The 25,920-nt window shown below is 39.7% G+C and overlaps 1 protein-coding gene and 1 pseudogene across 1 annotated transcript in view; one reads left to right on the top strand and one right to left on the bottom strand.

Moving 5' to 3' along the window:
• ADAM23 (ADAM metallopeptidase domain 23) overlaps positions 1-25,920 on the top strand; it is a 163,367-nt gene that overhangs the window by 17,583 nt on the left and 119,864 nt on the right. The gene's annotated exons all lie outside the window — the stretch shown is intronic.
• On the bottom strand, positions 224-22,027 carry LOC114896957 (annotated as a pseudogene).

The following is a 25,920-nucleotide window of genomic DNA, read 5'->3' as shown; positions in this document are numbered from 1 at the left end:
AAGCAAAAAACAAAGGCATTTTTCCCTTATTAGAAACAAGACACACCATCACTTAAAATCTTCAAACATTATTGCACTTTACCTTTCAGAATTTGACAATGCATTCAATGAAGCAATCTGCAGACAACTAGATTTAACAGACAGATTAAAAAACACTTTTAAGCAGACGTGGATGTCCTTACCTAACTGTTGATTAGGTAAGGATTTTACAAACATTACTTATATTAGCGGTAGCGGTGGAGCTGGAGAGTATTGCGCCTTCTCCAGGCTGCGCGGCGAGAACCACCGATCGTGTGGTGGAACTTGTGGCCCTTGCCGAGGCCGCGCCTGCCTGCAGACGTCAGCCCCCGCATCTCCCTGTGCTTGTGGACTGGTTTGGTGGTCCACTGGGTGTCAGGGTTTCTTCTGATAGCTTTATGGAAGGGATCAATGAGGATAACCTCAAAAAATTTGTACGTAGAATCTTCACCCACCCAGTAAGAACTCAGGACCCTCAGGGCCCCACAGTGGCGTCCCGCTCACTCCTCGGCAACAGACTGAAGGCTCCGGGCAAACTTGAGCTGGTTGGCGCCATGGTGGACGGGCTTGCCGTAGGTGGCGCCCTTCGGGACTGGGCGTTTGCGGCCTCCGCGGCGCACGCGAACGCGATATATCACATAACCTTGCTTGGCCTTGTAGCCCAGCCTGCGCACCTTGTCGGGCCGGGTGGGGCGCGGGGCCCGGTGCCAGCAGCGCACCCTGATCAGAAAGCGCATCACGTCCGACTGCTTCATCCTCCATAGCTCCTGGATGTACTTGTAAGTGCCTATCTCGGCTCACCTGATGGCTGCTGCCAAACGGAAAGGCTCTATTATTTTTTAAAGGTGAGAAGGGACCAGAGGATGAAGTATCTATTAGAATTTTGTTCTGGTTATAGTGGGAAGCCACTGATGAGTTTAAACAAGGCAATCACATTACATGATTTATATTTTAAGAAGATCATTCTGGCAGCTTTATAGATGGACTGCAGAGGGGCAAGAGTGGCAGCAAGGGGACCAGTTAAGAGATGCTCACAGTTGTCCAGGGCAGAGTCTGTGTGGCCCTGCACTAAGATGGTAGCAGAGGAATTACAGGGAAGTAGTTGATTTGGGGTATATTTTAGGGGTGGAGCCTCCAGATTGTTGATGATGTGGTGGGATGGGTGAGTTAGAAAAGGAGAGGAATCATGGCAGACAGAATGATGGCCTCCCAAAGATGCCCACATCCTAATCCCAGAAACTGTGAATATGTTACCTTACGTGGTGGTAAAAGGTGGTTCTGATCACCAGATTCTAATGTGTGGAGGAGGTTTCCCAAAGCAGCAAGCAATTCTCAGGACACCAGCAGGGTATCTGAGACTGCAACTCAGTTCTGACATTATTTACCTGGAGTTAGTGTCAGATCCCACAAGCTAAGGGCTCGGTCCTAAAGGACTGCCCCTCTCCCCCCCACTTCAGATGACAGTTGCAAACCCAGGTTATCACCTGTGCTTCTGACTGACTGGCTGTAAATAAGAGGTTCCCAGGGCTTCCCTGGTGGCGCAGTGCTTGAGAGTCCGCCTGCCGATGCAGCGGACACGGGTTCGTGCCCCAGTCCGGGAGGATCCCACATGCCACGGAGTGGCTGGGCCCGTGAGCCATGGCTGCTGAGCCTGCGTGTCCAGAGCCTGTGCTCCGCAATGGGAGAGGCCACAACAGTGAGAGGCCCGCGTACCGCAAAAAATAAAAAAATAAAAAAATAAATAAAAAAGAGGTTCCCATGACCTCCTCCTTGGGTTCTATTAATTTGCTTAGAGCAACTCACAGAACTCAGAGAGACATTTTGCTTACTAGATCACTGGTTTATTATAAAAGCATACAACTCAGGAACAGCTACACAGAAGAGATACAGAGGGCAAGGTACGGGGAAAGGGTGTGGAGCCTTTATGCCCTCTCCGAGCACACCACTCTCCCCGAATCTCCGTGCGTTCACCAACCCAGAAGCTCTCTGAACCTCCTTTTCCTGTTGTTTTTATGGAGGCTTCATTGCATAGGACTTGTTGATGAAATCATTGGCCATTGAACCTCCAGCCTCTCTCCCTTCCCCAGAGGTCAAAGGGTGGAACTGAAAGTTCCAACTCTCCCTTCCAGGTTGGTTCCCCAGCAGCCAGCCCCCATCCTTAGGTACTTTCCAAAAGTCATCTCACTAACAAAAACTTAGTTGTGGTGAAAAAGGGCTTGTTATGAATAACAGGACACCTTTATGGCTCTGAAGTACTTTCAGAAACTAAGGACAGAGACCAAATATTATGACAAAATATTCTCCTATTGCTCTTATTGCCCAGGAAATTCCCAGGGAGCTGTGAGCCAGGAACTGTGGATGAAGATCAAATATATATGAAAAAATATTTTGGTCATCTGACCAAATGTACATATTTCTTATAAATCACAATATTTCACATGGCAGAATAGACTTTGTAGATGTGGTTAAGTTAAAGATCTTGAGATGGGGAGTTTATCCTGGAATATTTGAGTGGGCAGTGTCATCACAGGGTCCTTACAGCAGTCAGAGTCAGAGAAGGAGATGTCATGACAGAAACAGAGGTTGGAGAGATGCGAGGAAGGATTGTTACCAAGCTGGCTGCCCGACGGGTACAGAAGCCAGTGCTATGGCGCTGGCTTTGGAGGAAAGAAAGAGCTTTATTACGAGGTTGACCAGCAAGGGGACAGAAAGCAGGACTCAAATCTGTCTCTGCCATCCAGGGTTCAGGGCAAAATGTAAGGGCGAACTTGGCAAAAGCTGATTGGCTAGTCTCAAATCAGTCCATCCGGAAGCCGATTTTCCTTACTGAAGGACTTCTCACTTTGTAAAGGACTCCAGTGGCAACATTTCTATTCTTTGAGTTTTGCAAACTCAAGATTCTTCGTTTCGGGGTCATCCTGGAGCCGTGGGTTCCCGTCTTGCACATGCACAGTGCTGTCTCTGTAAAATAACTACAGGTTTAAACAATCAACAACCTGTTTTAAGGAAGCAAAGCCATTTTAAGCTGGTCAGTGTTTTATGTGCTGTTTCAATTTCCCCCTATTTCTTTACACATTCCTCAACCTTGAAGGAAATAGGGTGATATCACTCTAGATGCTTCCTGCTGATCAGGAGCATGGATTTTTATAAGAGGAATGAAATTGTTTTGCACTTAATTGTAAATATTCACAAGTCCCACCTTGAACTCTTAAGTCTTAGGCAATCATCATGCGTGTGGGGAGGCCTTTTAAATATATGAGACAGACAACAAATACAAAATTTAATGAGTCCTGTGAAGGTGTCTACAAATACCAGCAAATATCTGTAATTTCTCATGGCTTTGGGCATAACAGTCAAGTCTATTTGCCAACCATCTCCTGGTTCTGTCCCTCGGTTTTGTACCCCTTTTACTATTGGGGGCGGACTGATTTTTGGATTGTTTCTGGCCAGATCAGGCAATTTTGCATTAACCTTTTGTTGGTCCTTTGCATTTGTGGACCAAAAATAAACTTCTGTAGCCAGTGGTTGGTTAGGTCACGCCCCTAATGGTTTCCTTGATGTAGATGGGTAATAACTCTTTCCATTAAATGCTCAGGTATAAGCACTAGTCCCTGTTCATTATAAATCCAGCCTTCTTTGGTTGTTTGGTACTGATCATCTAAGTCTCAAGTCAGCGTGAAATCCCCCTTCGTCTGCTTTCTCTAGATCCATTTCCCAACACTGAGGTTTAAACAGGGATAGGTCCACATGTGGAATGAGTGCTAGGGCCTTAGGATGGGGATTTTTGGTCTGGCTGCCTGTTTTGTGCCCTGATCAGCCAAATTATTTCCTTTAGCTATATAACTATCAGTCTTTTGGGGGCCCAGGCAATGTACTATGGCTACTTCTTCCATCATTATAACAGAGCCTAATCAGGCCAGTATCTCCTCTGCGTGTTTAACTTCTTTTCTTCCTGATGTTAGTTAGACCCCTCTCTTCCCATATGGCCCCATGTGCATGCACGACAGAGAAGGCATACTTAGAATCAGTATAAATGGTGACCTTTTATTTAGCCCCAAGGCACAGGGCCCTCTTGAGGGCTATGAGCTCTGCCTCTTGGACAGATGTACCCGGAAGGAGGGCTTCCACTTCTAAGGCTTCCTGATGAATTACTACTACATACTCAGCCTTTCAGAGTCCCTGGTCTATGAAGCTGCTCCCGTCTGTAAACATTTCTATATCTGGATTTTCAGTCAGGTTGGGTCTGCTAGAATAGACTTCTTCAATATTTGTGTACAGTCCACAAGCCACAGAATACAGGCAGCCTCTAGAAGCTGGAAAAGGTAAGGAAACAGATTTTCACCTAGAGCCCCCCCCAGAGAACCTGCCCTGCTGACACCTTCAGTTTAGGCTCTAGACTTTGATTTTGGACTTCTGACCTCCAGAAGTGTAAGAAAATTATTTGTATTGTCTTAAGTCACAAAACCATAGAAATTTGTTACAGCAGTAATAGGAAATTAACATAGGAGTCAAGAATGACAATAAGGCTTTTTCCTGGGGAATAGTGCTACTATCTCCCAATATGGGAAAGGCTGGGGAGGAAAGGAGGCTAAGAGAAAACTGAACCTGTCCCCTTCAAGTGGACAGTTGGTCCTCATACAGATAAGTCGATGGGCGAGTTGGCCCTGGCCTCAGGGGCGGGTCAGGATATATGATGGAAATGTGGGAGCCACCAACATATAAATGATATTTAGAGACCTGGGGTTTACACCCCTGGAGAAAGCATATTACATTAAAATCATGGGAAGACAGCTTAGTAACTTCCAAACAGAGGCCACATACAGACTTATTCCCCCTCATTTCTTGCTGTTTAAATTACAGTTGTTTTCTTTTGAGTCACAAAATGACATTTCAAAAGATAATAAGAAGCTGCCACTTTGGAAGGAAATAAACGCCAACATTAGGCAACCTTTTAAAGGATCAAATTTCTGGAGTGTGCGGGTAGTTGCAGTATTTCTTTCTTCCTTTTTTTTTTTTTTGAAGAATACATATGAGCTCATTTAACAGATTTAAGCCTATAGTTTAATTTGGGGGGATTTTTATGGGTACAAATTTTTAAGAATTTGCTTCTTATCAGATGGATAACCTTTAACTTTTGAGAGAACCATACTCCCCTTTTCTGATGGTACTGGTTGCTTGCTGTTGTTTTGTTTCAAGGGCTTTGGTGACAATTGACAGTGAGCTTTGAAATTAAGGTTAAATTTTGTGTAAAGGCAACACATCTAGAGGAATCTATGTATATTCTTAGATCTACTGAACATATAGATCAAGGGTTCTCAACCATGGACCGTTTTACATTCCCCAGGGGACATTTAACAATGTCGGGAGATATTTTTGGATGTCGAGATGGGGATGGGATGCTACTGGCATCTCGTGGGTAGAGGCCAGGGATGCTGCCAAACATACCACTGTGTACAGGACAGCCCCCAACCCCGACCCACATCAAAGATGTACTCAGCCTAAAATGTCAATAGTGCAGAGGTTGGCAGACCCTGTAATAGGACTTGTAAACCTACAGGTTAGGAAAATGGGAACTATTATCTTTCTGTCCCTTAACATATATGCTCTTCCTACATAAATCTGGTTGCACACTGAGCTGGCAAACTTCATTTTGCTGCCCTGATGTAAGTACTACAACATTCTTGCAGATTCTGTAATTTTTATTTTGCGAGAAGCTGGCTAATTTAGTGTTAACTGGAATGGAAGCCACAAAGAAGGATTTGAAGTCAATTTAAATGGCTTTTTGGGGGGCTAAAATGAAAGTGTTAAATTTATTATAGTCATATTTTAGGAAAAAATTTCATATTCTGTAAGCAGTTTTTATTTTGGACTACTTATCAAGTAGTACTAACATTGTGCCCTTGCTAGTCACGACTAATTAAATACTGCCCTGATGTAGTTATTTGCTTATTTCAGGTAAAAAAAAAGTCACTTGATATAACTATAATTGAAATAAAATAAAATTGTAAAAATTGCTTTACTTCTTATTGTTTGGCAGTATTGGAGTAGAAGCGTTGTGATTTAAAAAAAAGTATGTTGAGGAAAAGTCTACTTTCTGTCATTTACTAACTTAAGTAGCAGCCCAAGGAAAAGATGTAGGAATGAAGAGATTTGTACAATGATCTTGAGTCTTTTCATTCCTAGATTTTGCAATATGAACTTTAATTACTAAATTGGTTAAAGACTTTGAGAAACCTACATTATTTAGTAGGATGGGGGATATACCTTAATTTCTGCAATTTAAGGTTAAACCCCTAAGTGTAAATTGGTGCAGCCACTACGGAACAGTATGGAGGTTCTTTTAAAAACTAAAAATAGTTACCATATGATCCTGCAATCCCACTCCTGGATATGTATCCAAAGAAAGCTGTAATTCGCAAAGATACATGCACCCCAATGCTCATAGCAGCACTATTTACAATAGCCAAGACATGGAAACAACCTAAGTGTCCATTGACAGATGAATGGATAAAGAAGATGTGGTACGTATATACAATGGAATATTAGCCATAGTAAAGAATGAAATAATGCCATTTGCAGCAACATGGATGGACCTAGAGATTATTATATTAAGTGAAGTAAGTCAGACAAAGACAAATATAATATAATATCACTTATATGTGAAATCTAAAAAAAATGATATAAATGAACTTATTTACAAAACAGAAATAGACTCACAGACATAGAAAACAAACTTATGGTTACCAGAGGGGATAGTGGGGGTTGGTGAGGGGGAAATAAAGTATGAGTTTGGGATTAACATATGCACACTACTATGTATAAAATAGATAAACAACAAGGACCTACTGTATAGCACAGGGAACTATATTCAATGTCTTGTAATAACCTGTAATAGAAAAAGAATCTGAAAAAGAATATATATATATACACACACACATATATATAAGATATATATAAATAACTGAATCACTTTGCTGTACAGCTGAAGCTAACGCAACTTTGTAAATTAGCTATACTTCGATTTAAAAAATGGTTAAAAATAAAAAAGAGAAATATTTAGAAGTTGTATGTTTTAATTCTCCAGGGGAATTAAGAAATTGAGAAAATGGGCTAAATGTTTCCTGTTAACAAAGAGAAGAAAAATCCAATAAAAAAAAAGATTAGGCCCCTAAGATGGTAGATACAGTTAGAAAATTAAAATCACGAGGTGTATACCTTTAAAAATTTCTAAAATGAGGTGTATGACAATGTATACCTAAAAGCTTTGAAATATTTGAAATATTTGAAATATTAAAAGTTTGAAATATTAAAAGTAGTTAAGATAGCACGATTTTCTGAATATGAAGATGACTTTTGGGAAATCAATGATAAGCATTGTATTGTTTCTTAGGAATACTTAATATAGATACATTAATGCTTTTAACCTGTGTGGTTTGTTAAAGAACTAACATCCTCATTTGCTAATCATTCTTTTGTAATTTTAACACATATATACAAGATATATGAAAATGATATTCTTGGACTTTAATTCTTTTTTTTTAACATCTTTATTGGAGTATTATTGCTTTACAATTGTGTGTTAGTTTCTGCTCTATAACAAAGTGAATCAGCTATACATATACATACATCCCCATATACCCTCTCTCTTGCGTCTCCCTCCCACCCTCCCTATCCCACCCCTCTAGGTGGACACAAAGCACCGAGCTGATCTCCCTGTGCTATGCGGCTGCTTCCCACTAGCTATCTGTTTTACATTTGGTAGTGTATATGTGTACATGCCATGCTCTCACTTCGTACCAGCTTGCCCTTCCCCCTCCCCATGTCCTCAAGTCCATTCTCTATGTCTGCATCTTTATTCCTGTCCTGCCCCTAGGTTCTTTAGAACCATTATTATTATTATTATTTTTAGATTCCATATATATGTGTTAGCATACGGTATTTTATTTTTCTCTTTCTGACTTGCTTCACTCTGTATGACAGACTCTAGGCCCATCCACCTCACTACACATAACTCAATTTCGTTTCCTTTTATGGCTGAGTAATATTCCATTGTATATATGTGCCACATCTTCTTTATCCATTCATCTGTCAATGGACACTTAAGTTGCTTTCATGTCCTGGCTATTGTAAATAGAGCTACAATGAACATTGTTGTACATGACTCTTTTTGAATTATGGTTTTCTCAGGGTATATGCCCAGCAGTGGGATTGCTGGGTCGTATGGTAGTTCTATTTTTAGATTTTTGAGGAACCTCCGTACTGTTCTCCATAGTGGCTGTATCAATTTACATTCCCACCAACAGTGCAAGAGGGTTCCCTTTTCTCCACACCCTCTCCAGCATTTATTGTTTGTAGATTTTTTGATGATGGCCATTCTGACCGATGTGAGGTGATACCTCATTATGGTTTTGATTTGCATTTCTCTAATGGATTAGTGATGTTGAGCATCCTTTCATGTGTTTGTTGGCAACCTGTATATCTTCTTTGGAGAAATGTCTATTTAGGTCTTCAGCCCATTTTTGGATTTGGTTGTTTGTTTTTTTGATATTGAGCTGCATGAGTTGCTTGTATACTTTGGAGATTAATCCTCTGTCAGTTGCTTCGTTTGCAAATATTTTCTCCCATTCTAAGGGTTGTCTTTTCATCTTGTTTATAGTTTCCTTTGCTGTGCAAAAGCATTTAAGTTTCATTAGGTCCCATTCGTTTATTTTTGTTTTTATTTCCATTTCCCTAGGAGGTGGGTCCAAAAGAATCTTGCTGTGATTTATGTCATAGAGCATTCTGCCTGTGTTTTCCTCTAAGAGTATTATAGTGTTTGTACTTACATTTAGGTCTTTAATCCATTTTGAGTTTATTTTTGTGAATGGTGTTAGGGAGTGTTCTAATTTCATTCTTTTACATGTAGCTGTCCAGTTTTCCCAGAACGACTTATTGAAGAGGCTGTCTTTTCTCCATTGTATATTCTTACCTCCTTTATCAAAGATAAGGTGACCATATGTGCGTGGGTTTATCTCTGGGCTTTCTATCCTGTTCCACTGATCTATATTTCTGTTTTTGTGCCATATTGTCTTGATTACTGTAGCTTTGTAGTATAGTCTGAAGTCAGGGAGCCTGATTCCTCCAGTTCTGTTTTTCTTTCTCAAGATTGCTTTGGCTATTTGGAGTCTTTTATATTTCCATACAAATTGTGAAATTCTTTTGTTCTAGTTCTGTGAAAAACGCCATTGGTAGTATGATAGGGATTGCATTGAATCTGTAGATTGCTTTGGGTAGTGTAGTCATTTTCACAATGTTGATTCTTCCAATCCAAGAACATGGTATATCTCTCCATCTGTTTGTATCATCTTTAATTTCTTTCATCAGTGTCCTATAGTTTTATGCATACAGGTCTTTTGTCTCCTTAGGTAGGTTTATTCCTAGTTATTTTATTCTTTTTGTTGCAATGGTAAATGGGAGTGTTTCCTTAATTTCTCTTTCAGATTTTTCATCACTAGTGTACAGGAATGCAAGAGATTTCTGTGCATTAATTTTGTATCCTGCTACTTTACCAAATTCATTGATTAGCTCTAGTAGTTTTCTGGTAGCATCTTTAGGATTCTCTATGTATAGTATCATGTCATCTGCAAACAGTGACAGTTTTACTTCTTCTTTTCCAATTTGGATTCCTTTTATTTCTTTTTCTTATCTGATTGCTGTGGCTAAAACTTCCAAAACTATGTTAAATAATAGTGGTGAGAGTGGGCAGCCTTGTCTTGTTCCTGATCTTAGTGGAAATGCTTTCAGTTTTTCACCATTGAGAACGATGTTGGCTGTGGGTTTGTCATATATAGCCTTTATTATGTTGAGGTAAGTTCCCTCTATGCCTGTTTTCTGGAGAGTTTTTATCATAAATGGGTGTTGAATTTTGTTGAAAGCTTTTTCTGCATCTATTGAGATGATAATATGGTTTTTCTCCTTCAGTTTGTTAATATGGTGTATCACATTGATTGATTTGCATATATTGAAGAATCCTTGCATTCCTGGGATAAACCCCACTTGATCATGGTGTATGATCCTTTTAATGTGCTGTTGGATTCTGTTTGCTAGTATTTTGTTGAGGATTTTTGCATCTATGTTCATCAGTGATATTGGCCTGTAGTTTTCTTTCTTTGTGACATCTTTGTCTGGTTTTGGTATCAGGGTGATGGTGGCCTCGTAGAATGCGTTTGGGAGTGTTCCTTCCTCTGCTATATTTTGGAAGAGTTTGAGAAGGATAGGTGTTAGCTCTTCTCTAAATGTTTGATAGAATTCGCCTGTGAAGCCATCTGGTCCTGGACTTTTGTTTGTTGGAAGATTTTTAATCACAGTCTCAATTTCAGTGCTTGTAATTGGTCTGTTTATATTTTCTATTTCTTCCTGGTTCAGTCTCGGAAGGTTGTGCTTTTCTAAGAATTTGTCCATTTCTTCCAGGTTGTCCATTTTATTGGCATACAGTTGCTTGTAGTAATATCTCATGATCCTTTGTATTTCTGCAGTGTAACCTGTTAATTCTCCTTTTTCATTTCTAATTCTATTGATGTGAGTCTTCTCCCTTATTTTCTTGATGAGTCTGTCTAATGGTTTATCAGTTTTGTTTATCTTCTCAAAGAACGAGCTTTTAGTTTTATTGATCTTTGCTATTGTTTCCCTCATTTCTTTTTCATTTATTTCTGATCTGATCTTTATGATTTCTTTCCTTCTTCTAACTTTGAGGGTCTTTTGTTCTTCTTTCTCTAATTGCTTTAGGTGTAAGGTTAGGTTGTTTATTTGAGATGTTTCTCGTTTCTTGAGGTAGGACGGTGTTGCTATAAACTTCCCTCTTAGAACTGTTTTTGCTGCATTCCATAGGTTTTGGGCCATCGTGTTTTCATTGTCATTTGTTTCTAGGTATTTTTTGATTTCCTCTTTGGTTTCTTCAGTGATCTCTTGGTTATTTAGTAGTGTATTCTTTAGCCTCCATGTGTTTGTATTTTTTACAGATTTTTTTCCTGTAATTGATGTCTAGTCTGATAGCATTGTGGTCAGAAAAGATACTTGATATGATTTCAATTTTCTTAAATTTACCAAGGCTTGCTTTGTGACCCCGAGATATGATCTATCTTGGAGAATGTTCCATGAGCACTTGAGAAGAAAGTGTAATCTGCTGTTTTCAGATGGAATGTCCTATAAATATCAATTAAGTCCATCTTGTTTAATGTATCATTTAAAGCTTGTGTTTCCTTGTTAGCATTTGCTTTATGTATTGAGGTGCTCCTATGTTGGGTGCATAAGTATTTACAATTGTTATCTCTTCTTCTTGGATTGATCCCTTGATCATCATGTAGTGTCCTTCTTTGCTCTTATAATAGTCTTTATTTTAAAGTCTATTTTCTCTGATATGAGAATTGCTACTCCAGCTTTCTTTTGATTTCCATTTGTGTGGAATATCTTTTTCCATCCCCTCACTTTCAGTCTGTATGTGTCCCTAGGTCTGAAGTGGGTCTCTTATAGACAGCATATGTCCGGGTCTTGTTTTTGTATCCATTCAGCCAGTCTGTGTCTTTTGGTGGGAGCATTTAATCCATTTACATTTAAGGTAGTTATCGATATGTGTGTTCCTATTACCATTTTCTTAATTGTTTTGAGTTTGTTATTGTAAGTCTTTTTCTTCTCCTGTGTTTCCTGCCTAGAGAAGTTCTTTTAGCATTTGTTGTGGAGCTTGTTTGGTCGTGCTGAATTCTCTTAGCTTTTGCTTATCTGTAAATGTTTTAATTTCTCCATCAAATCTGAATGAGATCCTTGCTGGCTAGAGTAATCTTGGTTGTAGGTTTTTCCCTTTCATCACTTTAAATATGTGCTGCCACTCCCGTCTGGCTTGCAGAGTTTCTGCTGAAAGATCAGCTGTTAACCTTATGGGGATTCCCTTGTATGTTAATTGTTGCTTTTCCCTTGCTGCTTTTAATATTTTTTCTTTGTATTTAATTTTTGATAGTTTGATTAATATGTGTCTTGGCGTGTTTCTCCTTGGACTTATCCTGTATGGGACTATCTGTGCTTCCTGGACTTGATTGACTATTTCCTTACCCATATTAGGGAAGTTTTCCACTATAATATCTTCAAACATTTTCTCAGTCCCTGTTTTTTCTCTTCTTCTCCTGGGACCCCTATAATTCAAATGTTGGTGCGTTCAGTATTGTCCCAGAGGTCTCTGAGATTGTCCTCAATTCTTTTTATTCTTTTTTTTTTCTTTATTCTTCTCTGCGGTAGTTATTTCCACTATTTTATCTTCCAGGTCACTTATGCATTCTTCTGCCTCAGTTATTCTGCTGTTGATTCCTTCCAGAGAATTTTTAATTTCATTTACTGTATTGTTCATCATTGTTTGTTTGCTCTTTAGTTCTTCTAGGTCCTTGTTAAACGTTTCTTGTATTTTCTCCATTCTATATCCAAGATTTTGGATCATCTTTACTGTCATTACTCTGAATTGTTTTTCAGGTTGACTGACTATTTCCTCTTCATTTGTTTGGTCTGGTGGGTTTTTACCTTGCTCCTTCATCTGCTGTGTATTTCTGTCTTCTCATTTTGCCTAACCCGTGTTTTGGGGTCTCTGTTTTGCAAGCTGCAAGTTCATAGTTCCCAGTGTTTTTGGTGTCTGCTCCCAGTGGGTAAGGTTGGTTCAGTGGGTTGTGTAGGCTTCCTGATGGAGGGGACTGGTGCCTGTGTTCTGGTGGATGAGGCTGGATCTTGTCTTCCTGGTGGGCAGGTCCACATCTAGTGGTGTGTTTTGGGGTGTCTTTGGACTTATGATTTTAGGCAGCCTCTCTGCTAATGGGTGGGTTTGTGTTCCTGTCTTGCTAGTTGTTTGCCATAGGGTGTCTAGCACTGTAGCTCGCTGGTCATTGAGTGGAGCTGGGTCTTAGCATGGAGATGGACATCTCTGGGAGAGCTTTTGCCATTTGATGTTACATGGGGCCAGGAGGTCTCTGGTGGACCAATGTCCTGAACTTGGCTGTCCCACCTCAGAGGCTCAGGCCTGACACTGGCCAGAGCACCAAGACCCTGTCAGCCACATGGCTCAGAAGAAAAGGGAGAAAAAAAAGAAAGAAATAAAGAATATAAAATAAAGTTATTAAAATAAAAAAATTATTAAAAATAAAAAGGGTAATAAAAAAAAAGAGAAAGAAACAAGAGAGCAACCAAACCAAAAAATAAATCCTCCAATGATAACAAGTGCTAAAAACTATACTTTAAAAACCCCAAAACCAAAAAACAGAAACCAAAAACAGACAGTCAGAACCCTAGGACAAATGGCAAAAGCAAAGCTATACAGAAAAATCATACAAAGAAGGATACAGATACACACTCACAAAAAGAGCAAAAGGAAAAAAATATGTATATAACAAATTAAAAAAGGAGGAGAGCAACCAAATCAATAAACAAATCTACCAATGATAATAAGCTCTAAATACTAAACTAAGATAAACATAAAACCAGAAACAAATTAGATGCAGAAAGCAAACCCCAAGTCTACAGTTGCTCCCAAAGTCCACTGCCTCAATTTTGGGATGATTCTTTGTCTATTTATTTATTCCACAGATGCAGGTACATCAAGTGGATTGTGGAGATTTAATCCACTGCTCCTAATGCTGCTGGGAGAGATTTCCCTTTCTCTTCTTTGTTCGCATAGCTCCTGGGGTTCAGCTTTGGATTTGGCCCTGCTTCTGCGTGTAGGTCACCTGAGGGTGTCTGTTCCCTGACCAGACAGGACGGGGTTAAAGGAGAAGCTGATTAGGGGGCTCTGGCTCGCTCAGGCCGCGGGGGAGGGAGGGGTACGGAATGCAGGGCGAGCCTGCCGTGGCAGAGGCTGATGTGACGTTGCAACAGTCTGAGGTGTGCTGTGGGTTCTCCTGGGGAAGTTGTCCCTGGATCACGGGACCCTGGCAGTGGCAGGCTGCACAGGCGCCCGGGAGGGGAGGTGTGGACAGTGACCTGTGCTCGCACACAGACTTCTTGGTGGCCGCAGCAGCAGCCTTAGTGTCTCATGCCCGTCTCTGGGGTCCGCGCTGATAGCCGCGGCTCGTGCCTGTCTCTGGAGCTCGTTTAGACGGTGCTCTGAATCCCCTCTCCTCGTGCACCCCGAGAAAATGGTCTCTTGACTCTTAGGCAGCTCCAGACTTTTTTCTGGACTCCTTCCTGGCTAGCTGTCGTGCACTAGCCCCTTCGGGCTGTGTTCACGCCGCCAACCCCGGTCCTCTCCCTGGGATCCTACCGAAGCCCGAGCCTCAGCTCCCAGTCCCCGCCTGCTCCGGCGGGTGAGCAGACAAGCCCTTCAGGTTGGTGAGTGCTGGTCGGCACTGATCCTCTGTGCGGGAAATCTCTCCACTTTGTGCTCTGCACCCATGTTGCTGCGCTCTCCTCCGTGGCTCTGAAGCTTCCCCACTCCGCCACCCACAGTCTCCACCCGCGAAGGGCCTTCCTAGTGTGTAGAAACTTTTCCTCCTTCACAGCTCCCTCCCAGAGGCTCATGTCCCGTACCTATTCTTTTGTCTCTGTTTTTCCTTTTTTCTTTTGCCCTACCCAGGTACGTGGGGGAGTTTCTTGCCTTTGGGAGGTCTGAGGTCTTCTGCCAGAGTTCAGTAGGTGTTTTGTAGGAGTTGTTCCACATGTAGATGTATTTCTGATGTATTTGTGGGGAGGAAGGTGATCTCCACGTTTCACTCCTCCGTCATCTTGAAGGCGCCCCCCAGACTTGAATTCTTTTGGAGAAATTTGTAGTGCATATTATACCTCTTGGGTTGCAAAGTGATATTGTTTTAGTAGAAAATGTTATTGTAAAACCCAGTGAGTGGGTTGCTTTGTACTGACGTCTATAGTCCCCTTCTCTCCCGCCCCCTTTCTCCCCAGTTATCTTAGCTTTCTCATTTAAACCCAAGTTATTTCAGACAATAAGTTATCTGCTGAATGATACTTTCCTCGTTAGTTCTTTTACTGGAATTTTTTTGTATCCCCAGCATTCATTTATTTATTCATTCATTCATATGCTCAATCATTTATTGTCAGTAAATGCTAATGAAAAGATATATCTATATGCTTATATCTAACTGCAAAATCCACATATCTACTTGGATATATAATGTGCATATCAAACTTAATAGATTTAAAACAGAAGTTCTGGTTTCCCACTGCCACTTTTTCCTCCTGCCATGTTCCCCATCCAAATACATTGCTCACTCCTTCTGGTTATTTAGGCTAAAAATTCTGGCGATTTCCTTGGTCCCCTTATTTCATTCATAACCAATAACTGATCTGTTAGCAACTCTGTTAACTCTGCTTTCACTGTCTACCCAGAATCTGACCACTTCTCATCAATTCCACGGTTACTACCGAAGTCCAACCCACCATCAACTCCTTGGATTTTTTTTTTTTTTTTTTTTTGCAGTACGCGGGCCTCTCATTGTTGCGGCCTCTCCCATTGTGGAGCACAGGCTCCGGACGCGCAGGCTCAGCGGCCATGGCTCACGGGCCCAGCCGCTCCGCGGCATGTGGGATCCTCCCGTACCGGGGCACGAACCCGTGTCCCCTGCATCGGCAGGCAGACCCTCAACCACTGCGCCACCAGGGAAGCCCTGCTTGGATTATTGCAACAGCCTCTTAACTGGACTTCTGCTTTCTCCCTTGGTCCCTCATCTTTAGTCTATTGTCAATGCAACAGCCTGAGTGAACTTTGAAAAATGGAAGACAGATATGTCACTCTTCAGCTCAAAAACCTCAGTGACTTCCTATTTCATGAAGAGTAAAAGGCAGCGTTCTTACAGTGGCCTACAAGGTCCTATACATTTGACCCCCTGTTGCTTCCCTAACTTCAGTGCCTACGACACTCCCCTTGACTAACTCCACTTGACCCAAACTGGCCTTCTTGCAATTCATTAACATACCAAGTATGCTCCTGCCTCACAACTTTTGCAACCACTGTTCCCTCTGCCAGGAATTCTCTTTCCACAGATATCCATGTGGCTTGTTCCTTCACCTCCCAATCTTTGCTCAAATGTCACCTTTTCAAAGAGTTCTTCTCTGTCCACTCTATTTAATATTATCACCTCTTTATACTATACACTCCCTTTGCCTCTTACTTACTTTATTCCTTTTACCTATAGCATTTATCACCATCCAACTTGCTTTAAATTTATTTGTTGATTCTATTTCTTTCCACTGCCCCTCAATACATACTAAAATGCAAACTCCAGAAAACCAAAGCTTCAGCTTGAAACATGGTAGACACAATAATTATTTGTTGAATGAGTAAATGATTTCATATGTGATGTAGTAGCCAATGAGGTCGCATATAACCTGAGGAAGTAGATGTATTTCGAAGTACTGTTTTTATTTTTGTATGTCTTCAAGGTTCCATCTTATTATAGGTTCTCATTTGGAAATAAAAATGAGCTTTAATGAACCTAAAACATTCTGTAGACATAGTGAGATCTATCGTTTGCTTACTAAAATAATCAGGATATTCTGCATAGCAGTCAGTATTCTAAATGCTAGTTTTAAAAATTATGTGACTACAGGCTGTGCAGTTGGCATTTTGAAGAATTCTATGGAAGAATTTTTCTAACATTTCCCTAACATGTTAGAAAAAATGAGATCACATCAATATTAGCTTTTCCACATCTAACTTTGAGTAAGGTATGTGTAGTGCACATATTTGTTTTGAGTAAAATTGTGTTACATGACAGTTGTGAGCCTCTATATCCGGGAACACACTTTAATGGTGTGATTTAGGAAGCCTAATGGCACCTGCATTTTGTAAAATGGGAAAATTTTGTAAAATGGGAAAATCCATTTTTGGCATGGCCCGCAGTTTGAAAGTTACTCTTTGCATCCAAAAGGGCAGAATGCAACCGATCCATGGTCATAACTAAGATCAGAGCAAAGGACAGAGCCAGACGCAGCTGAGAACCAGAAAACACAGAACTCTTTCTAATCCATAGATGTAGACAGAGCTGGGTTCCTGTGGACAAAAGGAGTTTCCACTCCAGTGACACAGAACTTGTGACCCACATCTTGCAGAGGGTAGTTAAGGGAAGCAGAGACCTCTTAGGAATACTGTTGTCAAACAGCTATGTATTTACCATGAATTCATAAGCAGAGCCTGAAACATTTCTTCAAATAGAAATAACAGAGCTGGTCTAGAGATCCCAATACAAATCAGTTCTGGGCAAGAACAGTGTTGGTTCCACCAGTGAAGGTCAATAGAATCAAGGTAACTCAAGAGAAGAGAGATCTAGCCTGGACAGGTCTGCTTAACCTCCCTTGGTTATACATTTCCAGTTGTTTTTTAATGAGGGAGATCTGGAAATTTATATTTGAATTTACTCTATGTCATTTATGGTTTGCTGTATGTAACAATGCTTAAGTGGACTGTGTAATTACTGTATCATAGTTCTCATTCTGTATTTTAGACTCATTCATTCTTTTTTTTTTTTTTGTGATACGCGGGCCTCTCCCTGTTGTGGCCTCTCCCATTGCGGAGCACAGGCTCCGGACGCGCAGGCTCAGCGGCCATGGCTCACGGGCCCAGCCGCTCTGCGGCACGTGGGATCTTCCCAGACTGGGGCACGAACCCGTGTCCCCTGCATCGGCAGGCGGACTCTCAACCACTGCGCCACCAGGGAAGCCCGACTCATTCATTCTTAACTAATCTGTATGTGGTCATCATAAAGATCCAAGTGAAAGAACCTTCTTTTGCTCTACATAGATATTTGAGTTGACTTGAGTCCACTGGGCTGTTGTTATTTGAGTTGACTTGAGTCCACTGGGATGTTGTCCATTCCAAGGACCAGAGTGGACAGGCCAAGAAAGTAGGGCTCATCATGGACAGCTGCCTCTCAAAGGCTTTTTCCTTTCCGGAAAGTATTAAGGTTATATAAGCAAATTAAAACAACCTGTCGGGTAATGAGTCAAAGCCATTAAGCATGGAGCTTGATGCTGTTTGTTTTCCAAACCTTATACCCTACTTCTGTTCTTTTATTTAAATTATTTAGTGGGTGTTCAATAATTCTGGCTAGAAAGACAGAATTTGTTCTTGCTTATGATGAAAGTGTCAGCAGTGAGAGATGCACTCCGTGGAGATGCACAGTTTGGTGATGTAGAAACTGATGAGGAAAAAGAACAAGGTGAATCACACCTCAGCTACTAGATTAATGCATCAAATTAAATGTTACTATTCAGGAAAGACAGCAGAAAGAAACTGCTTCCATGGTAACTGTTGTCAGAATTGTATTTTTACTCATCTTTCAGAAAATATATGAAAGCCAAATAATATAGCTCTAGTGATACTTGTAATGATTTACTCATTTTCAAATAGCAAGAGCTCTGAAGGCTTGATTTCATCTCTCTCTTGAGTTGGCATTGTCAGTTTAATATCCAGCCAACGTTAATCGCTGAGGGTGGATGTATAGAAGACAGTTCGTATAAATGTCCAAAGATGGTTTATCAGTGGAAGTGTATTGTTACAAAGTTCTCCTGGGTTGCCGAGTGATCACTAAGGAAGATCTTAGTGGGACTCCCTCCCCGACCCTCAATAATATTAGATGTAGCTTCTCTTCTTTGGCTGGTCATGAGGAATTTTACAAATACATTTTCAGTAGAGAGAACTCATGATTTATTCACTGGACTATCTGTTTGGATTATCAATGCCTATTTTCTCTCTTTCTCTTCAGTGTCTATCTTTTGTCTGTATCAGACTTTGAGAGCACTTCAAACTGAGGGGTAGGTAAGAAAAGGGAGGAAGATGAAATTGGATTCTCTTTAAAACTGGTTTATTTAGAAAAGAGCTCTCGTAAAAGATTTGGTCAGAAATCAGAATTCAACCTGCTATCCTTTTTTTCTGTATTATCAGATTGGATAATTGAATGTTGGCTTGATTTCTTTCAGAGCAGACGTTCTATCTTTCTTGGCTAGGCTGGCACAGAGAACAAGGTCGTACAGTGACCTGCTTCCTACACTGGGAGATGCTGATCTGCTGTGACCTGTGAGAAGACTCTGCTTTGCTGATGTTTTGGTGTTGTTTCTGTAATATCCATCGAGGCTAGGACTTCAGCTTCCTAGTTTCAGGTTAAAAGATAGATTAATTAACAAAATACCTTAGTATTTGTTGGACTTGTATGTGTTCACATGACTTACTGACCTCGTGCAATGCTTATTTTGTAATAAATTACCATGTGTTAATTCTCACAATTAAATTCTACAATCCAAACTATAGTTTAACTCTCCAGAGTGGAAGACTTCCTGTCTTTTACTTTAAAGGCATGTTTCTTAAGTCTCTATTTGTTAGCAAACACTTGGAAACACTTTGAAATTTCATCCTATTAATTCAGTCCTAGAGCTATCTGAATTCTCTCTTTAAATGCTGAGAAAGACCTCTCCAGCAAGCTTTTCTTAGCTCTCTCTAGCCCTCAGCATTCTCATTCCTCATATTTAAATGTACTTGCTACCCATACCGTACACTCGTTCCTATTAAATTGAGTAGTCAATCATGGTTAAATAATATGTGACATCTTTACAAATAATATTTACTATTATTATTTAATTGAAGTATTATATTTCTTTTTGGTTTCTCATTTCATTTCCCTAACCAGATTATAAACTTTTTGATCTAAATACTAATTCTTCTATATCTGTATATCTGCCACCGTATCTCACCCAAGGTAGGGATTCAATACAAGTTTGTTAATGGGTTAACCAAACCAATGCAAGTTTGTTAATCCTGTGAAATGGAACATGCTAGAAGTAAACTGATGATATTCTCTCCCACGAGCTACCTATTTAAATGCATCTTGGGAAGAACATTGAACAAATTAATTTGCAAAATTGCCTTCATGTAACATTTGCAGCTCTTCCACTTCTCAGGAAAATGATTCATATTATTTTAAAGACACGGCAACTTGAACAAGGTCAAAGCATAATACCTAATGGTATTTAGCAATGCAAATATAAAATTTGCAAATTTTGCAGAGTCTAAATGCGCATTGGATTTTCTAGGAGGTGCCCAGCTATATTGGGAGGGAGTTGTTAAGGTAGAGCTTGACTGATAACCTTTCCAAAACGTTAATATAGTTTTCTTCTTCTGTTTTTCTCTTCCTCCTTTTACTTTACCCCCTCCTTTCTAAATTATTGATCTCTTTCTATGTGGCCAACTTTTTCTAGGAACTTTTTGTTACGTTGTTATATAATTTAATCATCACATACATCCTGTTGGTAAGCTATTATTATTTATATTTTAATGACCAGGAAACATTGAGGTTTGGAGGTTTAAGGACTTCTGGCATGAACTTGGCACTTTTTCTCACTGAACCTCATATTTCTTTCTTTGATGTGTGACCTTGTATAAAAATATCATTTAACCCCTCTGTGCCTTTTAAAAATGTTTTTCTTCTATAAGAGGATAATAAAAAAGTCTGCCCTACTAGCTTTATGTTATTCTAGATAATTGAGATAAAACACAAGAAATATAGGGCATTATTTTTATTATATATGAGTCTTGATCACATTGGTGATCACCAATGTGCAAACTTAGAATAAGGGATTAGAACTAGATTATAATTTTAAATGTCCTATTGATATTTTCTTTTGCTCTTTAAGACTCCTAAAACATATTCCCATATTTGAGTTTTTGCATTACACAGAAAAAAGATCCACAAGCTGGACTTTTATGTTTCTCTAGCTGTGGGATAGACCCAGATTGCTCATGTACAGAAAAGCCTGTATGAGCAAAGAAAGTAACATGTTTTCTCATTTATTTATTTATTTATTTTTGCTTATAAATCTCAGTTACACGGCTTTATTCAATAGAATATTAGATCAGTTCAGTTCTCAAGTTGTGATTTTATAAGACTTATGAGAAAATCTGTTGATAGTGAGATTGCTTGACATTTTCTTTTACATTTTGCTCCTTTCTCACTTCTTTTTTTTTAATATTGGCATATAGTTGATTTACAATGTTGTGTTAGCTTCAGGTGTACAGCAAAGTGATTCAGTTATGCATATACAGATATCCTTAAGAAAGTGATGTATTTTCCTCAAACTGATTTCATTTTAAACTTGGCAGGATTCTGTGTCTCCTGTTTTTCTATGTAGAGAAAAACATACTGTGCAACCAAGATTGATGCAAGACTCCCTGGTGAAGGAACTCAATCCGTTCTTTCTTCAGCAACTCAACCCGTTACAACAAAGCATGCTTCTAGTATCTGATTAGCTGGTTCTCTTCCTTCCTTCTTAGTTGGGGAATTTCCAAAGCTGTCTTCTCTGAAATACCGTAAAATGTCCTGGAACTCAAAAGAAGAAGGTCTTTGAAATTCTATGAACTTTTCCCACTGTATTTGAAGAAAAAAGGGTGGAAACTCTTGAAGGATCTAGATCTATTGAAAAATCATTGAGAGTAGGGGAAAAAACCATGAGCAAAAAGATAAAGGGAGGGAAAAAATTTTCCTGAAAATGTTATAGTTTATACACGTGTGCACACACAGACACACACACCATATATGTTTGATATTTTAATGAACATAGAATAAACAATATTATCATAGCAATGAGGGAAATAAAAACAAGAAAAGGGACTTCCCATATATATGGACATATTTTTCTTTAAGTAAAAACATTGTGTATTTCATCATTTTAATGAGAATCTTTTAATTGTACAATACACCCTCCTGCATTCTTATATAGAGGACCCTCACTGTCATTGTGCACTTTCTAAGGAGGCAATGCTGGAAAGAAAACTAAACCAGGAGACCTTTCCCCGGGCTCCAGCTCATTCTTCTACTCACCAGCCATGAGACTGTCCTGATCGTTTCCCCTCTTTTGTCTCGGCTTCTTCACGTGGAAAATTCAGGCAAAATTTAGAAATATATTCTGCCCAGGTGCAACCCGCTTCCAGCTCCCTGTCTGTGAGCCAATATTGTTCTGCATTTCCTCCAATTAACTCTGATGATGTAAAAAGATTAAAATGCATCCTCCATGGCAGAATGGCACCTTGAAATTTTAACATCTGTGACTCCATAGCTCTGTGATTTCCTTCTAATTATGTGGGCCAAATTTGGTTAAGTGGGGGAAATTCTCTGATTTTTCTGACAAAAGTAAGAAGAAAGAAATTTTTTTCTGCATTAAGATGTACTTTATAATGTGATGAATATAATAATTACTTGATGGACATATTAATATTTTGCATATCTTTCTGTGATAAATATATTAGGGAACCTTATTTCCCAAAGTGATTGCCAAAAAAAAAAAAAAAGGGACTTCCCTGGTGGTGCAGTGGTTAAGAATCCACCTGCCGATGCGGGGGACAGGGCTTAGATCCCTGGTCTGGGAAGATCCCACATGCCGCGGAGCAACTAAGCCAGTGCGCCACAACTGCTGAGCCTACGCTCTAGAGCCTGTGAGCCACAACTACTTAGCCCGCATGCCACAACTACTGAAGCCCATGCGCCTAGAGCCCGTGCTCCTCAATGAAGAGTAGCCCCCGCAATGAGAAGCCTGTGCACTGCAACAAAGAGTAGCCCCCGCTAGCTGCAACTAGAGAAAGCCTGCGCACAGCAGCAAAGACCCAATGCAGCCAAAAAAACAAAAAACAAAAAAGGAAAAGAAAAAATTTACCTACAGTCTCATTAGTAATCAACTGTTTACCTGTTTTATGTTTTCCATGATCCCTTCTGGCAGAGAAGACAGTTTTATTAATCTGGCTTCTAACTCTAATTATAGCATTTTTCTCTCTCAAGCACCTTCTTTCCTAGAAGCCCATAGCTCTCCTCTTTAGGAAGCAGAGCTTATATCATCCTCCCGGTGTCAGCTCAGCCTTGCTTGATACCTTCCAGATCTTCTGCTCTCCGTTTGTAAAGCATTTTCTTGTCTTATTGCTATGCCACTCTGGATATGTTTCCTTTGTTACCTAAATGAGTGTCTCCCTAACTAAACTGAGTATATCTTAAGAGCAGGGAAACTTCTTCTAAATTTTCCTCTGTTACCCAAACCATGTACCTTGTAGAGCATAGTAAAGTAAAATACATGCTCAGTGGATGTTGTGATTGATAGTAGACATCTCAATTCAAGTTGCTCATTTTCTACTGAAATTCAGTCTTGTAATATTTCATGAATTCTGAGAAAGTGTAAACTGTTCATTTCCCATATTCAGTTATGCACACACTCTGTAGAATTTACAACTCCTTACAAGTAGTAAAGAATACTAATTGAATACTTCTTATGTATTCATTTTTGCATGAAAACATATATATCCTGGAAATACCTGCTTTTTATTTCCATAAGTAGATAGTCATCTTTTTCTCTTGTTTTCATGTCCATATTAATGTTAACTATTCTAGACTATAAGTCCCAAGAAAACATAACTGTGTCTTTCAGCTTATATAATGTACCTTACCCGAAGCCAAGCATTTATGATTGCTTAGTAGCATAACATTGCTGGATAAGATGCAAGGCCAATCTTAGGTGAGGACCCTAAAAGTCTTCTAAAGTTATTTAATATGATACCATGAGGTAAAAAAACAGGAAAGCAAAATCACACTGTTAGGATGTATAAATTGTTCTTCAGTGAAGGAGGTTTGTGTATGTAGTTGAGTTTAGTTGTTTCTGTTTATAGAGCTCCTGTAATTTCCCTGTGCCAGATCCTGAGTCAAAAGAAAAATCTCAAAGTGCTTAGGCAACAGCTGTTCTCAGTCTTTCAGGATGGTAATTCTGAGCCCAGGGTTGTGCTTATTCTTGTCATGAAATGACACTCTCTGACTTTAAAACCCTGCATTCTTCCACAGTGCTATTACAGTGACAGGTCTTGTAAAAACATGTGTTAATCTTTAAGTCTATTTAGCAGATATCCCAGTGGAGAAAATAGCCCATTATGACCTTACGTGTGGTTCATGAACTCTTCTCTGAAGTATTCCTGTGATTTTGTATCATTGAACACATTCCTAAATCTCGCCGTGCAGGTCCTTCTTTGTAAAAGAAGAGCAATACTCTTTGAGGTAGTCTTTGTGTTTTCAGTGGGTTTCAGTGATGCTGGTCAGTTAGTCAACTCTAAAATATTTAATAAACCATAAGTGATGTGACTGTATATTATAAAAACTTTCTACCCATCCTAACCATTCTTCTAATTTTTCTACCATTTGGAAGAAGTGGGTTAATATGAAATAAAAACAAATAATTTCAAAAAATGTGATTTGTAAAACAATAATGATGAGGACTCATTTTACCTGATTTGAAGACATATTTAAAATTGACAATTATCAAAACTATATGCATGGTATTTTGTTAAAGAAAAACGGATCAGTTGATATAGAATAACATAGAGATACCAGAAGTTAAAACTTACTTTAATCATTTCTAGGGCAGAGCAGAAATAACAGAATGATAGGGAAAAGTAGCATTTGTCAGGTATTTATTTTGGTCTAGAGAAGAATCTGTACTCTGTGTACAAATGCAGAATGTATAGCAAAGGAAAGAGAAACGGAATGTAAGAAAAATAACATACATCACTGGATTGAAATTACTTAAAATGGATACAGATATTTTAGATGAATATACTGGTTCCATTTGCTAACTATGCAAGGAAGATGAATGTTTAAGGAAATCTTAAATCATTTTATAGGAAAATGTGCTGCCTCTCAGCATTAAAGTGGATTCAAATGTTAAAACAGTCTTCCTGATAAAGGTAACAAAATCAGATTTTTTTTTTTCCTATGGAGAAACAAGAATGTTGTTGATGACATTGCACTAATTGTTTCAGCTGTTGTGGAAAGTAATCCGTCAATATGTTTGAATCATAGTGTTGGTATTGATGATGACGATGATGGTGATGACGACATATGCCAGACACTGTGCTGAGTAAGTGGGGGACATTTAAAGGAAAGCTCTGCGTCTTGGCCACATGTGTGTATATGTGAGCAGACACGTCATTGATCACGTCACACAAAGCCCCACAGTCTCCTGCCCACCTTTTCAGATTCATTGTTTGACATTTCCTCCAAAAGCCATTTATCTACAGGCCATATTCATTAAAAAATTTTTTTAAGTTTGTTTTCCATATTCATTTTTTACTCTATTTTTTTTTTTTTTTGCGGTATGCGGGCCTCTCACTGTTGTGGCCTCTCCCGTTGCGGAGCACAGGCTCCGGACGCGCAGGCTCAGCGATCACGGCTCACGGGCCCAGCTGCTTCGCGGCATGTAGGATCTTCCCGGACCGGGGCACGAACCCGTGTCCCCTGCATCGGCAGGCAGACTCTCAACCACTGCGCCACCAGGGAAGTCCCCTTTTAACTCTATTTTTAACAGATGTTTCCTCCCAGGTCCTGAATGTCTTTTCTTCTCTTGGCAGGAAGATTCTTACTCATTTAAAAAAATTTTGTTCAAACCGCACCTTGTCACTGGAGCCTTGGTCCCTGTGGCCCCTTAGGCACACGGAGGATGGCAGCCCTGCCTGCTTCTCCGGAGGCTGCCGCTTCCTTGAGCGTGGGGCTGTGTCCCAGCCATCTTTCTACACAGAGTGGAACTCAACACGTGTGTGTGGAAGGAGTAAATAAAATAAGCAAAGGAAAATCCCAGTATTAATATTATTTGCCAGCCGTTTCATTGAATTCTGTTAAACTGAAGCTTGTCACATTGACTCCGTATAAACTTATTTAACAACGATCAAATTGTCTGACTCTGAGCAATTTCTTTCAAATGGAGTAAGCAGTTACTACCGGGCTACGTTATTTTGCAACAGGGTTTTCTTGGGGTTTGTACTTGTCTCATTGCTTATTTGCTGTAAAATGAGCCTTTTGCTGGGAGGTTCTTTACATCAATAACAGACATACAGAGATTTGCCTAAATTTGAAATCAAAACACTTTTCTTTGGAA

Source organism: Monodon monoceros, unplaced genomic scaffold (genome assembly GCF_005190385.1).
Source record: "Monodon monoceros isolate NGI ecotype Baffin Bay Population unplaced genomic scaffold, NGI_Narwhal_1 Super_Scaffold_16, whole genome shotgun sequence".
NCBI classification, from domain to species: domain Eukaryota; kingdom Metazoa; phylum Chordata; class Mammalia; order Artiodactyla; family Monodontidae; genus Monodon; species Monodon monoceros.
This window is presented reverse-complemented; position numbering and strand designations above follow the sequence as displayed.